This window comes from Myotis myotis, unplaced genomic scaffold (assembly GCF_014108235.1).
Source record: "Myotis myotis isolate mMyoMyo1 unplaced genomic scaffold, mMyoMyo1.p scaffold_m19_p_19, whole genome shotgun sequence".
NCBI lineage: Eukaryota > Metazoa > Chordata > Mammalia > Chiroptera > Vespertilionidae > Myotis > Myotis myotis.
Genome location: NW_023416323.1, coordinates 35710652 through 35731826, shown reverse-complemented (window position 1 = coordinate 35731826; position 21175 = coordinate 35710652). Strand labels below are relative to the sequence as shown.

General features: G+C 38.1%; 1 long non-coding RNA gene across 1 annotated transcript in view; it reads left to right on the top strand.

Annotated features, from left to right (window-relative positions):
• The first annotated feature begins 6366 nt into the window (after positions 1 to 6366).
• Positions 6367 to 21175, top strand: part of LOC118674269 — a 94469-nt gene continuing 79660 nt past the window's right edge. Inside the window, exon 1 of the long non-coding RNA XR_004973610.1 lies at positions 6367 to 6410. This is a non-coding gene — a long non-coding RNA (uncharacterized LOC118674269). The remainder of the gene's footprint in view (positions 6411 to 21175) is intronic.

The following is a 21175-nucleotide window of genomic DNA, read 5'->3' as shown; positions in this document are numbered from 1 at the left end:
TTTTCTAGTTTGTAATCCTACCTCCAGTCTTGTATGTTTGTAGTATATTCTCCACCTGGAAGTCAGAGCAATCTTTTAAAAATAAAAGTCAGATCATATTAATATCCTATTCAAAACCCTCTAGTAGGGTGGGGAGATGGGATAAATCCCAGGCCTTGCCCTGGTGCCTGCTCTCCTCCATGGTCTTCTTGCCCACCTTGCTGCCTTTCTGGCTTCATCCTCAACGCTTCTCTTTGCTTATTCTTCCGCAGAAACACTAGGGCTTCTTGTCCTTGCCAGAGCTTGCTCACCTCGTCTGTGTCATAGCAACATATGCTTTCTGTAACGCCTCCTTGGAATATTATTTCTCAACAACTTATTATGTCTTGCTTCCTGTTCATTCAGGTCTCTGTGCAGATGGTATCTTCTCACAAATGCCTTTTGTAATCACCTTATCCAAATGACTGCCCCCTTCCCACTTTCTTTACCATATTTCCTAATATCTGAAATGGGAAGAAGAAAATTAATTTTAAAATCTAGGATTTCTGAATCATTAAAGTCAACATATTACCCTTGACATTGAAAGTTCCAAAAGGTATTTGTTTCCTTTGAGCATTTCATGAGTTATGCATATTTTTTTTCACTTTAGCAATCACTTCTTTATGTATATTTAATTTATATTTTTATCCTTATTTCCCCATAATAAATTATAGAATTCCAGGAATATGGGGATTTTTGCCCCATTCTCTGATGTTCACTAGTTCCTAGCATAGTGTCTGGCACATGATAGGCACTCAATAAGGATTTGGTCATTTGATTAATAACTTAATGACTGAATGAAACAAAAATTGGTGAAGGCTGAGTCCTAAGGAATTTGAATTTTTAAAACCTGAGGAAGAGAGGCAATACAAAGGAAAAGCAAGGAAAATCGGAGAAAAACCAGGAGAGTTACTAAATAAGGTCGACCCTTCATTTCTCTTCCATGAATATGTATTCCAGTGAGATAGTCAGTGCTTCTTAGAAAAACAAACAAGTGTTCAAACTGGCATCTGTATTGGGGGTGGGAGGGGGTGGGGGGTAGGGGTTTGGAAAGCAAAGGAGAAGTGCAATCATTTGGAAGCTGCAGACTGGCCCCTTAGCAAATGACGGAATGCTAAATTTAATTGGATGTGCTCCACTAGAGAAAACAGTCTATGTACTCATTAAAACATCAATACTCAAATTTCCAAGCAATCTGGCATCATTTTTGGAATTACAATATGTGTGTGTGTGTGTGTGTGTGTGTGTGTGTGTGTGTGTGTGTGTGTTTTAAAAAAGGACTCATACAGTGTTTTATCTCAATAACAGTTTTTATCCATAATTTATATTGAGTGTGCAGGCTGTGGAGATAAAAAAATTCTAGACATTGATCATCGGTTTTGAATCAATGTCATAAACATTCATATTTGTAAAATCGAGAAAATGTTATATTTTAGTCCCCTGAGTTTAAATCAAATCCAAACACATATTTTCTTCTTCTTTTTTTAAGGTTGATCTGGAATGCAAAGTAAAATATCAGCTTTGTGTAGTGGAAAGGATGTAAGGCTTCTAAAAACCCAGGATTTTGTCCTAGGTTTAAGCTTTACTACCTTCCTAAATTTTGCCTAGTCTTTCAAACTCTGTTTCTCGATATGCAGATTAGATATTATTTCCAGGTCTGTTTTGAAGACCAAATGATGTAACATTTATGCCTAAATATTATAAATTTTAACATATCATTAGGAATATTATTACAATAAATATTATAGTTAATGCAGAAGTAAACTTAGTAGATTTGATTTAAAAGATTATAGATTTGTATGCCATCCTGGCAGTGAAATGTAAACTTTGACCCATGGTCCTCAATATTTATACAATATGGCTCCTGACGATTACTCCCAACACATTGATCTTGTCACACTGATGGTGCATTCTCCTTAACATGCCAGGCTTAGGCCAGGCTTAGTCCCACCTCAAAGCCTCTCATTTGCTGTTCCTTCTTCCTGGAAGGTTCTTTCTCTAGATGGTTTGATCCTTTGCCAAATATATGGTGCTTCTCAAATGATGTGTCCTCAGAAAGACATTTCTAAGCAATCCTATCTAAAGAACCACCTCCTTCATACACATAGGTGCTTACTAATAAATTTCCAAGTTGTGTTGCTTTAACAGCCCTTATACACTACATGTATGTATGTATTGATTTGTATGTTACTTTTTCGCTGTGTTTATTGATTTCTTTTTTTTCTGCTGTCATACCTCTCTCCCTTTTCACAGAGGAATGCAAGTTACATGAGAGCAGTGGCCGTTGCTCATCACCATATTCTTAGTCTTAGATCTTTGGTTGTAGAATGAAGGAAAAAGGGGGTGGGAGGAAAGTTATAGAAAGAAAAAAAATTACAAATTCAATAGGAAAATCTTTGTGTAGAGTTTATATAGTTAATGCGTAATGAATGAGAGTTGTTTGCCTCTTGAGACCATTGTGTAGACTCATTCTTCAGGAGACAGCAAAGTAAGTCTTCAGATTTGGTTTGGACATCAATTGTTCCTAGGAAATTTCTAGAAAGAGCTAATGCCATATTTACCGTTTAGCTGTTACCCATTTACTAGTGTCGTGGGCAACATCATGAGAAGCTCTAGGGGAAAACTAATACCTGAAATTTGAAGAAGAAAATTAATTTGCAGAACCTAGGTTTTCTGAACCATTAAAGTCAACATATAACCCTTTGACTATGAAAATTTCAAACTATATTTGTTTCCCTTAATCATTTCTTTTGTTTTCCTTTAAGCATTTCATGGTCTATGTATTATAAATATATATGAGATTATTGTGGTGTTTTGGTTTAGAGAAAGATCTCTTAATATCCAAGTATTAAGGAATTGTTTTAGTTTTTTTCATCCCTGGAGAAATTTCAAATTCATTTGTCTTTTGAGCCCATATATTGACCAGTAATCTTTTAGTTGTCACTATGTGAGTTGAATGAAGAAATTTCTAACATTGTCTTACTACACATAAATTTTTCATCATTTACCCATGAATAAGGCAGCAGTAGATTTATGGCAAAAAAAAAAAAAAGTAATTTATAGAAGGTATAATAAGATGATAGAATTAGAATCCAGTCAGTAATAATCTGATCTTAACATAATAACGATGATGATAATTACTATTAAAAGATAATTAAATCATTGTTAATATATTATTGTTATTACTAGTGACCCAGTGCACGGATTTGTGCACATTGAAAGGAAATTAATTAGAAGGTGGCTGGCGGGGCAGGATTGGGCGAGACGGGCTAGACCTGCACTGGAGTCAACCTCCCACAGTCCTTCCCCAGTTGGCCGCACATTGGGGGTGGTGTCATGGCTTGAAGGGCATCTGTGGAGCGAGTGGGGTCCTTCCAGCAGGTCCCTCAGCCTGGCCTGCAGGGATCGGGCCAAAACTGGCTCTCCGACATCCTCTGAGGGGTCCTTGAGTGCGAGAGGGCACTCTGCAAAATTGCTGTCGCACAGAGTGTGGAATGCAACAGCTAGTGTACAGTAAACCAGATTTGGGGCCAATAGTGCCCCAGCAGCAACATAACCCACGGCCGAAGGTGGAATTGTGCAGCCCCGCGTGGAATCGGGCTCCCTCCTCTCCGGTTTCAGGATGCATCACCCTAGAACTGCCACTGCCAAGTCGCTGCAGCTTGGCAGCTCCTGTGTTGAGCATCTGTCCCCTGGTGGTCAGTGCACATCATAGCTACCAAACAGACACTTAGCATATTAGCTATTTATATATATATATATATATATATATATACACACATACACACACATACATATACATACACATACATTATGTTGTTTTGTAAATTGAGAATGTTAATCGGGGACATATTTGATAGCAGTCAATTCATGCTTCTCAGACAATCTATATATATAAAAGCCAAACAACTGGAACAACCAGAATGACCCGAATGACTGGTCGCTATGATGCACACTGTGGCCGGCCAACCAGCCTGGTGGGGGCGGGGCTGGCTGGCCAACCTCCCGTGCCCCTCCCCCCAGCCTGCCCAGGCCCCAATTGGCCCACCCACCCCAATCGGTTCGGCCAGCCGGACCCCAGCCATGCACAATTAATGCACCGGGCCTTGAGTCCTATATATTATAGGCAGGCAGAAAAAGGAACTAAAATGAAGAATAAAATACTACTTTATTTTCAACATTGATTAATTAAGAGACCCTCTATGACTCAACAGGTTAGCTTTTCCTGATGCCTTCACATATGCTGAGCAATTTGGAAGAGGTTCAAGACATATTTTAATAGGGCATGTCTGAAAAGTAGCAATTTACAAATGAAATACTTATTGTAAGTATTCAGAGGTTTAATTGGAAAGGAAACTGTTCTGAAGAGAATCATCTTGAATCATTATCTTGTAGTGCTAAGTGTACTGTGTTATATATATATTTTTTTGAGCTAAGTAATAACCCAATTAATATTTGAATCTTCTGAACAACTCTCTCTGGTGACTGCTCTCCAAATATGGCCCAGGCAGGAAGTATGTCCAATGAAATCAAGAGAAAACATTCTTTCATGACGTGCCTTTTTAAACCTTAGTTGCATTATATTCTACTGACTTGGTCGTGATCTTCCATCTTCTCTTTTGCCAACAACTTCCATAATAATTTTTACCTTTGATAGGCTTCCTTCTTTTGTCATTCTCCATTCATCAGATTTCAGACCTTTTCTGCAGGATATCCTTGAGTCACTCTTTCACTTTGGTTAATTTTTATTGTATTTTTCTTATTAACAGTCTTTTTGAAGCATTAGATTGAAAGAACCTACTGTATTATTTCATATGACCTCATTAGTTGGGATTCAGTGTTTAGAATAATTACATTTGACTTGTAATGCGAACTATTGTTTATGGTTTTGAGATTTTAGTGTTAATCTCTTTAGCCTCTATTCAAAAATTAAAAAGACTAAGATATTACACAGACAAAAATGGACATTTAAAAAATTCCCATTAGGAATAAATAAGAACATTGAATTATATAAAAGCTGGCCTGAGCACTCACTTGAAAGCAAATGCAAAATCAAACCTAATGTTTGTGATTCCAAAAAGTTTACTGAGAGGATGGTAGGCTTGATCTCTTCTGTATTTCCTGATTTGCATTTTAGAAGCCATAAAATTTCTTTGTTTTTAGAACCCCTATATAAAACACACACACACACACACACACACACACACACACACACACACACACAGCTGGAATGCCATATTATTTCCTGCTACATGTTTTGTTGTTTTTTGTTTTTTGCAGTGAATACATTTATAAAAGCTTTGGACACCTGGGTTCCAAGATTCCAAGTATGGAATCTTTATGTATGTGAATTTATTTGATGAGATAACAACATGTTCTCTAGCAGGCATCCGTGATACATGTTTATGCCATTGAAATATATTTGGACTAAGGATTTATTTATAAATGCACATCGAACCATCTGTACTGGTACATGGATGTATTCACTCCCATGAGAAATACTAAGCATTTTGAGACATATTAACATGAATTTAAAAGTCCCTGCAAACAGTATAAAACGACCAATCTAGGTTAAAATCAAGTTTAATACATTGGATTATGAAAGTGGGAAAGAGGGCATTTTGGACAATTTGGAAGGAGATGTCATCTCAATAAATCCTCGAGTTATTACTTTAATTACTGGTGATTGGAAGGAGGGAAATATAACTAACTGGGGGAATAATATTAACAAAGGCACTGGGTGTAAATTGAACCCTCACCTGAACATGCCAGAAATGGGAAGTGAATGAGCCACTTCCCCGAGCTAACATTGTAAGGTTAGAAAACTTTAGCATCATTTCTATAATATAAAATATATTATTTTAATTTATTATTCTTTTGTTGTTGTTGTTTTTGTTAATCCTCACCCAAGGATATTTTCCCATTTATTTTTAGAGAGACTGGAAATAAGAGGGAGAGAGAGAGAGGAGGGAAATATTGATGTGAGAGAGATGCATTGATTGGTTGCCTCCCACGCATGCCCTTGACCAGAATCTAACCTGGGAACCTTCAATCCACTGGCCGACATTCTAAACACGGAGCCAAACCAACTAGGGCTAATTTATTATTCTTGTTCTTTGATTGGTTAACTGGTTTCCAGATTGTTATTACTGTTTTATGTTGCTTACACTTACTCACATATTTGTAACATACTTTCTTCTTCATTCTTTCTTACCTGTAATCTCTTTCCTTCTGCTTTCTCACTATCTTTTCAGATCTATAAATTTCTTAGGATGATTTCTTTTTTTATTCCAACATTTAGGTTATTTCAGGAGGGATGATCAGGATGACCTCTCTGGCTATGCTGCTGTTTTTATTGACTGCTCACTCTTCTCTTTCTGACCACTATTTTTGTAAGTATTTTCGCCTATGATCACATTCTGTGAAGTTTCCTCTTACTTGATATTCATAGGTTATTTACAAAAACAATACAAAAGCAAAATAATGAGTTCTATTAAATAACTGATATTTTTTATTTTACCTTAATTTTGTCCTTATCTCTTTACGACTATATTAACTCTTCTTCCACAAGATGAGGCATATTGTATGGCTCATAATTTTTTACTGGCAAACAATTAATAATTTTTGACATTGATCTATTTTTTTGGAATATCAAAATTGATATAAGCGTATTTTAGGAAATTAGAGTAATAAATAGAAAAAACTCATAATATTTTGGCATCTTGGAGGGTTTCTTTATTAGCTTTTATGATGAAGCTGTTAAGCATAAAGTGATATATTTTTCTTTCTCTTTTGCTAGCCTGGGTAAATGTTCATTTAGTAATGTTATCTCAATTGATTTACTGCCAATATGTATTAATGAGTGCATAATATTGCATTATCTGGTAGGCTCAAGTTAGGAGCTAATGCTTTGAAGATAGTTAATCTGTGTTAGATTTCCAGATCACTATTTATACCAGGGCAACTTCCTCAAACTGTTTAGAAATCATGTGTTAAAAAAGGATAATAACAGTTAGGGCTTGTTACATTAGATAATACATATAAAGCACATATATTTCTGGAACATGTTCAACACGCTGATGTTTAGCATTTTTATTTATGTATTTTGAAACATTTTTATTGATTTTAGAGCAGAAGGGAGAGGGAGAGAGAGATAGAAACATCGATGAGAGAGAATCATCTATTGGCTGCCTCCTGCACGCCCCATCCTGGGGATTGAGCCTGCAACTCTGGCATATGCCCTGACTGGGAATCAAACCGATGACTTCTGGGTTCCTGGGTCAATGCTCAACTGCTGAGCCACACCCACCTGGGCTGATGTTTACCATTTTTAATGTTCAAAATTTCAAATAAGTCGGTATGCTCAGTTTTATCCGTATTTTGGTTTGAGAATGTTATCTGCATTATCATTTGCCAAAAGATTTAGAGAACTAACATCACAAACCAGGTGATGTTCTTTCCTTTCTGGAATTTTATGACTCATCAAATTAAACAAGTTAGACTCTGGACATTTAGAGCAGAATTACGTTGTGTATGTAGAGGAGTGGTGGGTGTTTTCTTGCTACAACATGATTTTATCTGTTTTCTCAGTTTCTGAACATTGGTTCAGCCGCAAATCAGGAACTTTCCTTCTTTTCTGTACTGTCGTTCATAAAATCTATAGCGATAATTAACTGTACCAGCAGGCATTCATATTTATATTCTAAATATAGTTCATTTTTTGTGTCCATATGTGGAGATATTACATCAGTTAACTCTCTCACCACATGCCATGTGGACAGATTGACCAACTGCTAAAGACTCTCTTTTCACAAGCAGTAAGTTCTCTGCTCTGGAGAACAGTCAACCCTGAACTTCTTCAATTTGCCAAATGGGCAGCACAAAGTGGGCCAGGGAGCCCTGGATGATCAGCTGGAGAGCAACACAGAAGCTGTCTTACTTTCCAGGGGATGAAATGGAGTCGCTGAGGTTGTTCTACTCATCAGGCCAAGTAACAGCGCATAGATAGTCACCTCCATCACTTGACAGAGCCATTGAGCCCTTATCTCGACAATTTAATTTGGTTATTTCATGTGTCTCATTGGGCTGTCTCAACAGTGAATCAAAGGACTCCTGTAATCTTCCTGGATCTTGAATTCTAAATCATAATGCCTTCCCGACAGTACTTACCCCTTTGAAGAGCTGTTCAAGTTTTTCTAAATTCTTCTTAGATTTTTCTACTACATTTATACTCACACTTATTTCCATTATTCATGAAGGCATGCAAGCAGTTAGAAAATCTCAATGTGAACCCAATGCATTTTTTAAAAAAACAACTCTCAATTCCTGAATGTATTTGCATTAAGTTCACCTTGAAATGCCCTCTAGAGATTAATTTCCAATAGTTGTCTTGTAAAGGCTGTATTTTGCATTTGTTCACAGTCAGGCCACAGATGTGAACTTTGGTTGTACCAATTAAAAAGACTTTGGCAGCTAGAAACAGTTCAGTATTCAAATGGACTTCAATGAAAAAGGAATATATTACCCCACAAAGCAAAGAGTTTTGTTGAAGCATAGTATATTAGGTGGATATAAGTTAAGCTGTTGTAAAAGTGAGACCCCATAATACAATGGTTAAACAAGGTCAGAGATCTGTTTCTCAAGACATAGATGGACCATATGTAGGTGGGCCAATCAAAGCAGGTATATGACTTTGCTCTATAAAGGCATCCACAAAAGTTTTTTCTGTCTTGCAGCATTTGATATAATGTTATTATCATTCTTCTGTTCGTTTCTGGCTTATTGGACAGACATATATGTTCTAGCCCATTGGTGAGGGCAACAGAAAGTACAAAACAGGTAATTTCCTTTTAAAGAGGTAACATGAGAGTTGGAAATAGGTCAGTTGACTGTTCATACTGTGTTTTTCAAGGGTTCTTTCTCAAGGTCATACCTAGATGTGAAAGTACTTGATGAAATTGAAGTAAATGTTACTACTAAAAGGAAGAGGGAAGAGGAGATACTGGTGGGGAGGGGTGATCAGGAGAATTAACAGCACCAACCACAGTGAAATTTCATGAAGTTGACTCAGCAGCTCAGTTATGTCAACTTTATTCCTTTGCTCTTTTCTACCATCAACAATGTGTGAATTTTCCCTTATGTCACTTCCCTTCACTGTCCCAAGAAAGCCACAGATGATCCAAGTTCCTCGTCTAGATATGAGATATCTGGGGCAAAAGGGACTATTATTTTTTCTATGGTTTTATATCAGGAGTGACTTAGTCTTACCCAGAAATCCTCAGCAAATGCTCACAGGGTCACATGACCATTAATGGATCCATAAAGAGAATCAGAGCATGGTCATTATTTAGAATAGTCAATTTTAACTGCTGAGCTGGTCCTGGGTCATGACCCCCAAGTCACAGAAGTAACGGACAGATGCTTGAACAAATCTAGAGTTCTCTTTTGAAGGGAGAAGAGGGAGGATGGATAGAAGGTCACCACTGCTTGCTAAACAGTTATTTTGTGAGACCAATAAAAAGTAGAGCTGTCCAGCTTAATTAATGTGGTTTCAGCAATCTTATAGTCACTTTATTGCTCCAAGCAAATAAAGAATTTAAAGTCCAGATAGTTTACAGAACTTGTACAAGGTCATATGATGAGCCAATGGTTGAACAGTATAATGTCATTCTTCCAAAAGCCCTCATACAAACAAATGTGCATATAAATAAACAAAGCAACCCATTTTTCAACATATGTTTATGTTGATAAAGCAACAGCTATATAAGTTTGTACACATGAATGAACAGCTAGAATTCTCGAAGGGGCCTTAAAAATAACAACTGTCTTCAAGTTATAATTTTCCACTTCCCGTATTCAAGAAAAGCAAATGCTGTTCCTCTCTCTGACTTCCATCAGGTCCAGGCATTTGAACGGTATGGTGATTTTAAATCAGGCAGCGTTGATTCTGCAATTACTGCCTAACTGGTTTTGAGTAAAGGAATGAAAGGAGGAAGGGAGGGAAAAGAAAATGTGAAAGACAAGAATTGTGCATGCACAAAATGGAGGCATCAAGGTTATATGGTTGCTGGAGAAAAATGATAAATCAGAATAGATGTTAGGGACTATAGTATAGGGAATATTTATGAAGTGGATGTGGTTAGACTTCCACTTAGCACAATTTTGTAAGAATAGACTGAGCATCAGAATAGAGTTGTCCGTGTAGAGTGCTCAGAATGACAAAGACAAAGAGAAGGGTACAGATGCTAAGCAAGAGGGCAATGAGAAGGGAGGAAATTGACCCTATGAGGTGGGCCAGAGAGCTGAAAATGGCCCGCTGAAGTCCTACAAGTCTGTCTCAGATTTCTTATTATTCTAATTGAGAGTGTGAGCTGCTCTCTGAAGAGTGAGAAAGGGCTTTAGGACGATTTTAGCAGGGGATGAAAATTATATCATTAAAAAGATGAATTTGCCCCCCTGGTGTGACTCAGTGGTTGAGTACAGACCTATGAACCAGGAAGCCATGGTGTGATTCCTGGTCAAGGCACATGCCTGGGTTGCAGGCTTGATCTCTGGTGTGGGATGTACAAGAGGCAGATGATCAATGATTCTCTGTCATCATTGATGTTTCTCTCTCTCCCTCTCCCTTCCTCTCTGAAATCAGTAAAAATGTATTTTAATAAAAGATGAATTAGACATGTGGGTGGAAAATAAGTTGGGAGGTGGAAAGAATCAAGTCAATGGAACCTGTTCAGAAAGCACTGCAGTAATCAAGGGGCAAGTTTTTGTTTTGTTTTGTTTGCTTCTTGGTAAAGGGTTAGACTGTTGTGACAGGCACAGAGGGAACAGAACACAAGGAGACCACACTTAAGCATGGAAGTAGCAGCTTAGAGTCTGTTTTCAGAAGTCATGATTTAAAGTGATGTGTAGACACACGTTATCTCAATATATGATAGAGCACTAGGATAACTAGAACTTTCAAAACCCGTATTAAGTCACCTCATCTGGAAGCAACTCCCTCATCATGGAAAGTCATCACTCTGGGGTTGGAAGGACACCTGGAGAAAGAAGTCTTCTGTTAACTTCTGCGTTCAGTATGGTTTCAGGAATCTTATAGTCACTTTTTTTTTGCTGCAAACAAATAAAGAATTTAAAGTCCAGATAGTTTAAAGGACTTGCACAAAGTCATATGACAAGCCAATGGTTGGACAGTGTACGGCAATGTCATTCTTCCAAAAGAATGACAGTAAAATCTTTCATCTTAATGATGTACATGTGTCCTCAGATGGAAGAGTTTAATAAAACATAGAAAAAAATACAAGAGTCTATAGTAAAACACCATGAAAGTTTATCAAACTTTCCTTGGGGTCACTGTTTAATGTCATTTTTGGTTTTTACAGCTGGGGAGGTGTTACTGGCATCTAAGTGGGAGAGACAAATATAGTTCCCCAACCCCTACTCCAATATAAATTTTTCAAAAAGCATTATCTGGCCCAAGATGACAGTAGTACTGAGCTGAGAAACCATGCTGTAAATGAAAAGGAACACTGGCCAGTCACCATCTTGTTTGGTTTAAAATGGTGCATGCTGTTGGTCATATATTATGATGATTTATAGACGGACATGCAAGGGGTTCAGGAGCTAGGTTATTCTGCCAGTGTGTTCTGTAAGTAAAGCATCAGAAATAAAAAGTGTTGAAGATATTAGAATCAGACTATATTCTTCTCTCAGTGAATGACTTCTTATTCTATTGCATTATTAAAAGTGGTTCCTCTTCTCAGAGGCATAAGATTACTTCAATATGACATCTCATTTAAAATTATCCTTGATGTCATTCTGAAGAGAAACTTCCACAAAATAAGAGTAGGCTACGACGAATAGAGCTAAAAGCCTCTAATATCTCTATTGCTTTAAGGCAGATGTGCTAGGCACGATTTTAATATATAGGAGGCCAGACAAAGAGAAAGGGTTGGGTCTTACTGAAAGGTTGAAGAAAAGTCTGTAATGACCAGTGCATATTTTACAGCCACGATAGGTTTGGAGCAGAGATAGCGTTGGCTAATGAATTTTTCCTTGACAGTTCTCACTGATGATAAAATTGTCTCATTTTTGGCACTTTTAGAATGTGATTTCCAAGTTTGCCTGCTTATTCAATCCTCCTACTCCTTGATACAGTTCTGCCCATTTGTGTTTGCAAGTATTCGGATGTCACCTTTTTGTAAACTTACTTCTTTATTTTTTTGTCTGCTTGTTGGTTCTGTTTCCTAGTGACAGCTTCCTTTCAATTCCTTGTCTCTTGTTTGTCTCTCCTGAGAAGGAGCCGGGTGTCAAAATGTTAACTCAGCCGGGTTTCCCATTACCAGCTCTGCAAGTCCCCAGGCCCCTCCTGTATTTTGCAGTCTAAGAGCCAGGATGGCGCAGACATAATTTTCAAATTGTCATGTAAATATATTCACGAGGCTCAAGAAAATAGAAAAATACAAACACCTGTGAAGCAATGATTACTGTTTCCTTACCCATGTCAACTTCGTGTTGGAGATATCCCAATTCTTTCATCGGAAGCAGACAGAGCCACGCTGTAGCTGCCAAATTAATTATCAGCCAGTAGGGTTAAGGACTTAAGGTGTGAAAATTGATGGTTGACAAAAGCCGTGGCTCCATTACATCTCAAAACTGAAGGAGAGAAAGTGAACTAGTCTCAAAAAACCTTCAGTTTATTAAGCTGTTAACAGATACCCCAGGAAAGGGTCCCGCAGAGAAGAATTAGTCAAGTATCGACAATATCAACAACAAAAAAAACAAAAACAAAAGCCCAGGCACATTCTAGATATAGTGTCTTCTTGGACCTTGAATATTTTAAAGCAGATACTTGGGCATTAATGATCAAATATTAATTTCTCAGAAAACAAGCCGGGTTAGGGGAGGTGGAGTTATGGTCTCTGCCTGTCCGTGTCTCTTCTTTGGAGAATTGGCCTTTCTGCAACTATATGGTCCTGCTGGTGAAGTTATCAATTCAGTTCCCTGTCCAACAGACTAGCTCATCTTTCTCACTCAGCCATTGATACAAACAGGACATGTGACCAAGCACCATGAACAAATAATTTTAGCCCAGTAATATGGTTTGAACTGACCCAAACTTATTGTTAAATCGTGATTATTATTTGTTAACTATCTGCCATTCTGTCAGACTTGAAATTCCATGAAGATCTTGTTTGTTTAGTTCATACACATTTCCATCATGCGTAGCACTTAGATAATTATCTAGTCTGTCACAATCAGAGATGTGCAAGTATTTTATTTAAGACTATTCAATGCCTGTTTCAATTACTACATGCAGTCATTGTTTTAAAAAAATTCCAATACATCTAAGAGGTGTATTCCTTAGACCAGTGGTCGGCAAACTCATTAGTCAACAGAGCCAAATATCAACAGTGCAGTGATTGAAATTTCTTTTGAGAGCCAAATTTTTTAAACTAAACTATATAGGTAGGTACGTTGTTATTAACTTAATTAGGGTACTCCTAAGGCTTAGGAAGAACCACACTCAAGGGGCCAAAGAGCTGCATGTGGCTGACCACGCCTTAGACCCTAATGAAAGAGGAAAAAACTAACCATTAAAGGAGGGGAATTCATACTGGTAGTGTTCTCTCTCTCTCTCTCTCTCTCTCTCTCTCTCTCTCTCTCTCTCTCTCTCTCTCTCTCTCTCTCTCTCTCTCCATTCCTCTCTCCCTGAAACCTCATGCTGAATAAGGCCAATGAACTACAAAAGTTAGTGTTCATGGTAATGCCATGTCAAAGGTACACAGTTTTATGTTGTGTTCACTCTATACATATCTCTTTCATTAACCTTATTCATAGACTTAACCTAATTTCCAGTCTATCTGAGCAGAGCTATCAATGCCATTAAAGAGTAAATAACACATGGGCATTGTTCCTACTCTTCATGCCTATCTTTAAAAAGCACACAGAATATACCAGGTGATAGTGGTGATACACGAAGTAGGAAATAAGATGAGTACCTGCCTGAAGGGAAGAAGATACTAAGGGTAACAGAATTTGGAACACCTGCTTGAGCTGTTCCTCCCACATATACTGCCTTTTAGCTACTAACCCTGAAAGATTGTAAGTTTTATATTATCAAGAGATGCCATATGCCCGATTATATTAGTCCCATATGCAAATATCACCAGCTATTCATTTTTGATCAATTTATGCATCCATCCATTCATTCATTCAATAAATAGAGTGCTAACTTCATAACTTTATAAACATTGAGATTCGGCAGTTAACAAGTTTGACATGGTTGCTTACCTCATGGAGCTGAAATTCTCATGGGGAAAAGGGTCTATAAATAAGTAAACATGCCAGGCCAGTGTGGCTCAGTGGTTGAGTGCATCGACCCATGAACCAGGAGGTCATGGTTCAATTTCCAGTCAGTGCACATGCCTAGGTTGGGAGCTTGAGCCCCAGTAGGGGGTGTGCAAGAGGTAGCTGATAAATGATTCTCTCAAATCATTGGTGTTTCTATCTCTCTCTCCCTCTCCCTTCCTTTCTGAAATCAATAAAAAACATATAAAAAGAGGTAGTGATAGAGTCAGTCTAGAGAGAAATAATATACTGTAGTCATATCAAAACTAATAATTATGTCAAAAAGAGACACTTAGAAAAACACTCTGATTAGTTAAAAATCGGGGTTTCTGACTCAGGGAAAAAAGAGTGAGTGAGAGAGGACTAATGTATCTCATTTCCTTATAAACTTGGGTATTTTCCTCCAGTAGCAAGCCAGGAAATAGTATTGGCCATTCACTCAAATTCCAAAGTGAACTGTTGAGATGTTATACAAAGTTTACAAGGATCTGGTTTGAAAGAATTTTATACTATCTGCCTTAATTTTTGACTCTGTTATCAATTTAATATGTGTTTTCACGGGAAATGGAGAAGTTGAGATGTGCAAAACAGGGATTGCTATTTAGATGCCCTACTAAACTTTTAGAACCTGTAGTTATAGTCTTCAGTAGTTTCTAACTCGTAAGGAAATAATATTGTCTTGCATTTTCCAGTTTGCTAGAGCAAATGAACTACATTGTTGACTTTCTGTGCTCTTCCTTTGAATGGGAAAAGCAATAACAATAATATAATGGTAATAATCACAGTTGCTAGAAGGTTCTTTCCACAGGGTCTATGGAGAACAGAAGCGCGCATAAATGAAAACCCATGTGATTAGATCTTCAAACAGGTCGCTGATTCGCTTCTATAATTAACACCTTACTGTAGTAGTGGGGAGCCAGGTAATTACCCTGTATATTCTGAGGTGAGTCACCTTATTTTAAGCAGCTGGCATCCTATAAATACAACTGTAGAATAACAGCTTCTTCTGCATGTTTAAAGGAGTCATAAACCTCTCCAGCAGTTCCAACTACAGCTGTATGAAGCTCCTTTTCCTGTCTGTATCAGCAAAGAGATCCTGCCATAAAACCCTTATCATTTGACCATGGTGTCAATGAACAGCTTTTTAAATTTTTTTAAAGAGATTCATATTTCTTTTTAAAAAAAAATATATTTTTATTGATTTGAGAGAGGAAGGGAGCGCACGAGAGAGAGCTAGAAACATCAATGATGAGAGAGAATCACTGATTGGCTGCCTCCTGCATGCCCCACACTGGGGATCAAGCCTGCAATCCAGGCATGTGCCCTTGAATGGAATCGAACCTGGGACCCTTCAGTCTGCAGGCCAGCGCTCTATCCACTGAGCCAAACAAGCCAGGGCAAGAGACTCATATTTCTTGGTGCAAGAGATTCAAACTATTTGAACATTTCTTGTGCAGTGAGAATTGAGTCCTTTCATTATTGAAGTTGTCTTTCATATATTTATATTTCCTAACATACTCAATGTAGCATAGTATTTATCCCTGGAACTGGCTATTTACTACTCAGAGAAGACTTGAGTTGGCTGAGGAGAGTGATCAAAGAGAAATTATAATAAAAAGGAACAACCAGAGAATGTGTCCTGCAATCTATAGATTCACTAGTAGATATGATTTTTTCCTTGATATGTTGCCTCCTATTAACATACAACATCCTTATTTTTTTAAATTTATTTTTCATTTATAGTTGGTTAATGTCCTTAATTCTTAATCTAATTCTTGAACTATATTCCATATGTCTATAAAGATATAGTTATCTGGAGAGGAAAATATACATGCGCACACATGCACATATTCATCATCTTATCTGTTCAGGTAATTGAAAATCCTGTTACTGTTATAAGAATATACTTATTAACTATCAATCAAAAAATCTTAACCTAGTATTCCACAGGGTTAGTTTACCTGTACTAAATCTAATCCTTACAACAATTTTTGTCATAACTCCTAGCCTGAATTGTATGCATTATTAGTCTGAAGCTCAGAAATATTCATATATTTAAAGCAGTCCAAATCCTAACTCATTTTGAGAAACTTCAAAGTATCCATTGTATTAGTGCACATTGCTTTGTATATTGTTGTGTGTTTGTCAGCGGTATGATGGGCCTTTTTACTTAGATATACATAGATGAGATATACATAGATGAGCAGAACACTATTATGAAAAAACGAACAATCTGTACTGATAGATTTGGTTATCGAGTACACAAGAAGGGGGAGAAATGTGGCCCATGGGCCAAGTTGAACTAGCCATCTGTTTTGGAAAATAAAACTTTACCTGCCGTAACCGGTTTGGCTCAGTGGATAGAGCGTCGGCCTCCGGACTCAAGGGTCCCAGGTTCGATTCTGGTCAAGGGCATGTAACTTGGTTGCGGGCACATCCCCGGTGGGAGATGTGCAGGAGGCAGCAGATCGATGTTTCTCTCTCATTGATGTTTCTAACTCTCTATCTCTCTCCCTTCCTCTCTGTGAAAAATCAATAAAATATATTTAAAAAAAAAAAACTTTATCAGAACACAATCCTACCCAGTTATTTACTTCTTGTCTATGGCTGCTTTTTACATGACAATGACAGAGCTGAGTAGTTTTGAGGGACACTAGAAGAACCTGGGAATCGTGCCCTGGATTATGGGTTGGGGATGGAAGAGGTTACCAAAACCTAAAACAAAATAGCTATTCAAAGACCAGGCAACTGTTCCAAGAGGTCTCAGTGAAGAGAAATGCTTCAAAGTATTTGTCAAATTGATGATGGAAATAATTTAGTGATTATTCAAATACATCTAATTCCTATGTCTTATGCCACGCTCTGGGTACTGTGAATCAGGAAGACCAGTCCTGGCCTTCATTGTCGTGGGGCAGAGAGAAAAGAATAATTCCATGTAGTCATACATGCTATGGAGAAAAACAAAACAGGAATGGACGAGAAAGAGGAGGAGGTGGAGGATGGGGTGAATATTTTGATAGGACTGACTGTGATCATTTTTGACTAGCGATCTGAGCAAAGATGTATTCCAGGAAAGGGGAAAACCCAACACAGACTAGGAGCAGATTCAACCTGTGAAAACAAAGGGAATGTGGGTCGGAGTGGCCAGAGAGAAGGTGAGTGATCAGCGGTGGCAGGCTCTTATTGGTGGTTTTATTCCATGGAAGATTCTTTGGATTTTTTCCCCCCTAAGTGTGATGGGATACTGACGGGTTTTGAATAGGGGGCCTGATATTATGTATTGATGCTTTAAGTTTCTGTGTGGAAAATATCCTTTGTTGGGTGGAAGGAAAGCAAGCAAACAAATTGGAGGCTGTGCCAGTGGGGAAGACCAGAGACGCTGGTGGCTTGTCTCTGAGGTTAATAGTGCCGAAAGGTGTGTAGCTGCTGGATCTCTTTTAAAAACACACACAAAAAACTTTGTTGTTGAATGTCCCCCTTTTTCCTCCCATTGACCCTTTCCAGCCCACGCCCCCTCCTCATCCCAGGCCTCCACCCTATCGTCTGTGTCCATGGGTTACGCACATATGCATACAGGTTCTTTGGCTGATCTCTTCCCACCCACCACCGCCTTCCCTCTGAGGCTTGACAATCTGTTCCGCTGTATCACTTCACAAGATAGAGCCTATGGGATTGGCAGAATTAATGAAAGTGACCTAGTGGTCTGATATCTCAACACTTCTCCCTTTTCTCCTCCCGATGCCCTTTTTTTTTTTCTGCATTCCTAATCCTTCTCGCTTTTCTCTCATTGTTCTACAGCCCCCTAAAACTCGCCAAATATCCCAGTCCCTGTAAGATTTTTATGTGCATCTGATCCTTAATGGCAAAACTCAACAGAATTGAGAACGCATCACCATTTGCAGGGGTCTGAGTTCTTCCAATCTGCGATTCTTTTCCTTGTTATAATAAAGAAGAAATCCTCCTTGGGTACTTCTGTTAATATGTACGATTGCATTCTTCCTCCCATCCGTCTGAGATTCAGTGCAGCCTCTTCCCCTGATACACAAGTGCCTAGGCAGCTTTACAGGTGAATTAATTGTTCGTTTCATTTGATTTTCTTCAAATGAGCTCCAGTTTATTTCCCCTCAATTTGTCTCTGGCAGATTTATTTCAAAAGTCTTTCACTTCAGGTTTAAAGTATTTATCCTCTGGGTCTATTCTCTTTCCTCTATGACGGGAGACTAATTATTCTTCTTTTAATGAATGTTCTAAATGTGTCCCATATGGTGGCATATGTGTTCAGACCAAAGATGCTTTGGGATGAAATAAGTAAATTCCTCTCGTGAGGTTTCCCTACAAATTTCGTTTTGTAACACTGATAGGCTCAAAGATTTATAGACTCCAGGTTGCTATAGAGATTGTCTTCTACGCCCCCCCCTCCCCCACCAGACACACACCGTCCTCATTTCCCAGGTAGGAACAGAGGCCTGGGAACCACCTCACTGGGTTATGAAAAAGCTGAAAGCTGGGAATCAGGAAACAGTTGTATAACCAACTCTGCCACTGACATTTTAAAATATCTTTGATGTTATCGTTACTTGAGTTTCAGATGAGAAAACTGGTTGGAAGAGAGAAGGGGATGTGAATTCCTAAGGGCAGTCTTGCTTGGCCCTCCCATTCTAAGCCAGGCTTCTTCCTTCCAAAGGAATGATCTATGTTGGTAAATAATATAAATCATGTAATTACACTAATGAATGTCTGAATCCTCTGTGATAGGAATCCAAACAGCGTGCAAGTTTTTGTTCACCTCTTGCTATAGAAAGTGGCACTGAATAAGTATTTGTTAAATGAGTGAATGAGTCATTACATAACATTATAAAGTTCCTATTAGGTGTACATCAGGATAGCAAACATTTTATCTATGTAAATTAGCTTAATCTCCACAAGGAGCCAGTCATATTTGGAGGTAATAATGCCTTTGAGAAGTGAAAAACTGAGTCTCAGGAAGTTAAATAAATTGATAGGGACCAGTCAATGTGAAGAATTGTCAAAATGAATTGATCTCCAAGGTTTTTAAATTTTTTAAAATTAAATTTATTGGGATGGCATTGTCTAATCCTATATAATAAAATCCTAATATGCAAATCGACCTAGCGGTGGAACAACTGGTCGCTGTGACATGCACTGACCACCAGGGGGCAGACGCTCAACACAGGAGCTGCCCCCTGGTGGTCAGTGCGCTCCCACAGAAGCCGGGCTCATGGCTGGAGAGTGGAGCAGCGGTGGCAGGAGCCTCTCCCATCTCCCCAGCAGCACTAAGGACCCCTCAGGGGACTTCCGACTTTAAGCCAGCAGGTGGACATCTCCTGAGGGGACCTGGACTGTGAGAGGGCACCGGCCAGGCTGAGGGGACCCCCCCCCCCCCGCCCCGTGCACAAATGTTGTGCACCGGGCCTCTACTAAAATTATAAGTTTCAAGTGTACAATTTCTATAATATATCATCTGTATATTGCATTGGGTACTTATCACCCAAGGTCAAATCTCCTTCTTTTACTATATATTTGACCCCCTTGATCTTTCCCTACCAAATTTTTCCCACAACACTAAAGCAATAATTAACATTTTTTGCTATGTGCCAAATACTGTTGCTAATGACTTACTGTGTTTTATGTCATCAATTTTTCAAAATTACCTTCTAAGTGAAGTGCTGTTTTATCCAATTAAGAAACCAAAACTTGAGATTTTTAAGTCTATTTGTCAAGGTCAAACGACTAGTAAGTGAGTAAGGATTTGAATCCAGATCTGTGTGGTAAGGGTCAACACTCTGAACTAGGATTTCCTGGGTTATTGATTTTTATGTGTCTAGCTACAGGTTAGTGTTTCTTCATTTCCCCTTTAACTGTTTATTAATGATATATATATGGATGGGGCTTTGCAGTGGGGTTGGAGGTAGAGGGAGAAGATGATATAGGACATCTTAATTCTAAAAGTACCATATGTAATACCCTTTGTAATACTTTAAGCAATAAAACAATAAAAAAGATTCTAAAAGTACCATAGATTTCCTCCTGTTCAGTGCCCACGTTCATGCTCTGTACTTTAATAAAATCATATAACTTCCTGCTACAAATTGTGGAATTTCAGGAAGGAAGTGCCATCAATTTTATTTCTAGGCCTAAAGTTCAGTGAATTACTTTAGCTATATCATGTAAGGTTTTTTATACAATGGCTTCACTGTAATTATGCAAATGAGCATAATTACGCAATTTAGATGCCATAAATTTAGTGTAAAAGAAAAATGGAACAGAAGAGAAAAGATGTCACTTACTATGGGCTCACTATATGCCAGGCATTGGATTATTGTTTTTATTTTATTTGTCCTCAAATAGAGTAAGCAAATGAACTTGTGAGAGTTTTAGGTAGCTTGCCCAAGTTTCCACATATAATAAGCACAAAGTAGAGTTTATTTAATTTTACTTTATTTTTTGGTTAATATGCACAGAAGGATATATTTTCCATTGATTTTGAGAGGGGTGGGGGAGGAGAGAGTGAGAGAGAAACATCACCCCTAATAGCTATCCATCTATTCTCTGTATCTACGAGTCTGTTTTTATTTTGTTTATCTTATTTATTAGATTCCACATATAAGAGAAATCATATGGTACTTGTCTTTCTCTGACTGGATTATTTCTCTTAGCACAATACTCTCCAGGTCCATCCATGCTGTCGAAAAAGGTGATTTCCTTCATTTTTTACGGCCGGGTAGTATTTCATTGTGTAAATGTACCACAGCTTTTTTTATCCATTCATATACTGATGGGCACTTGGGCT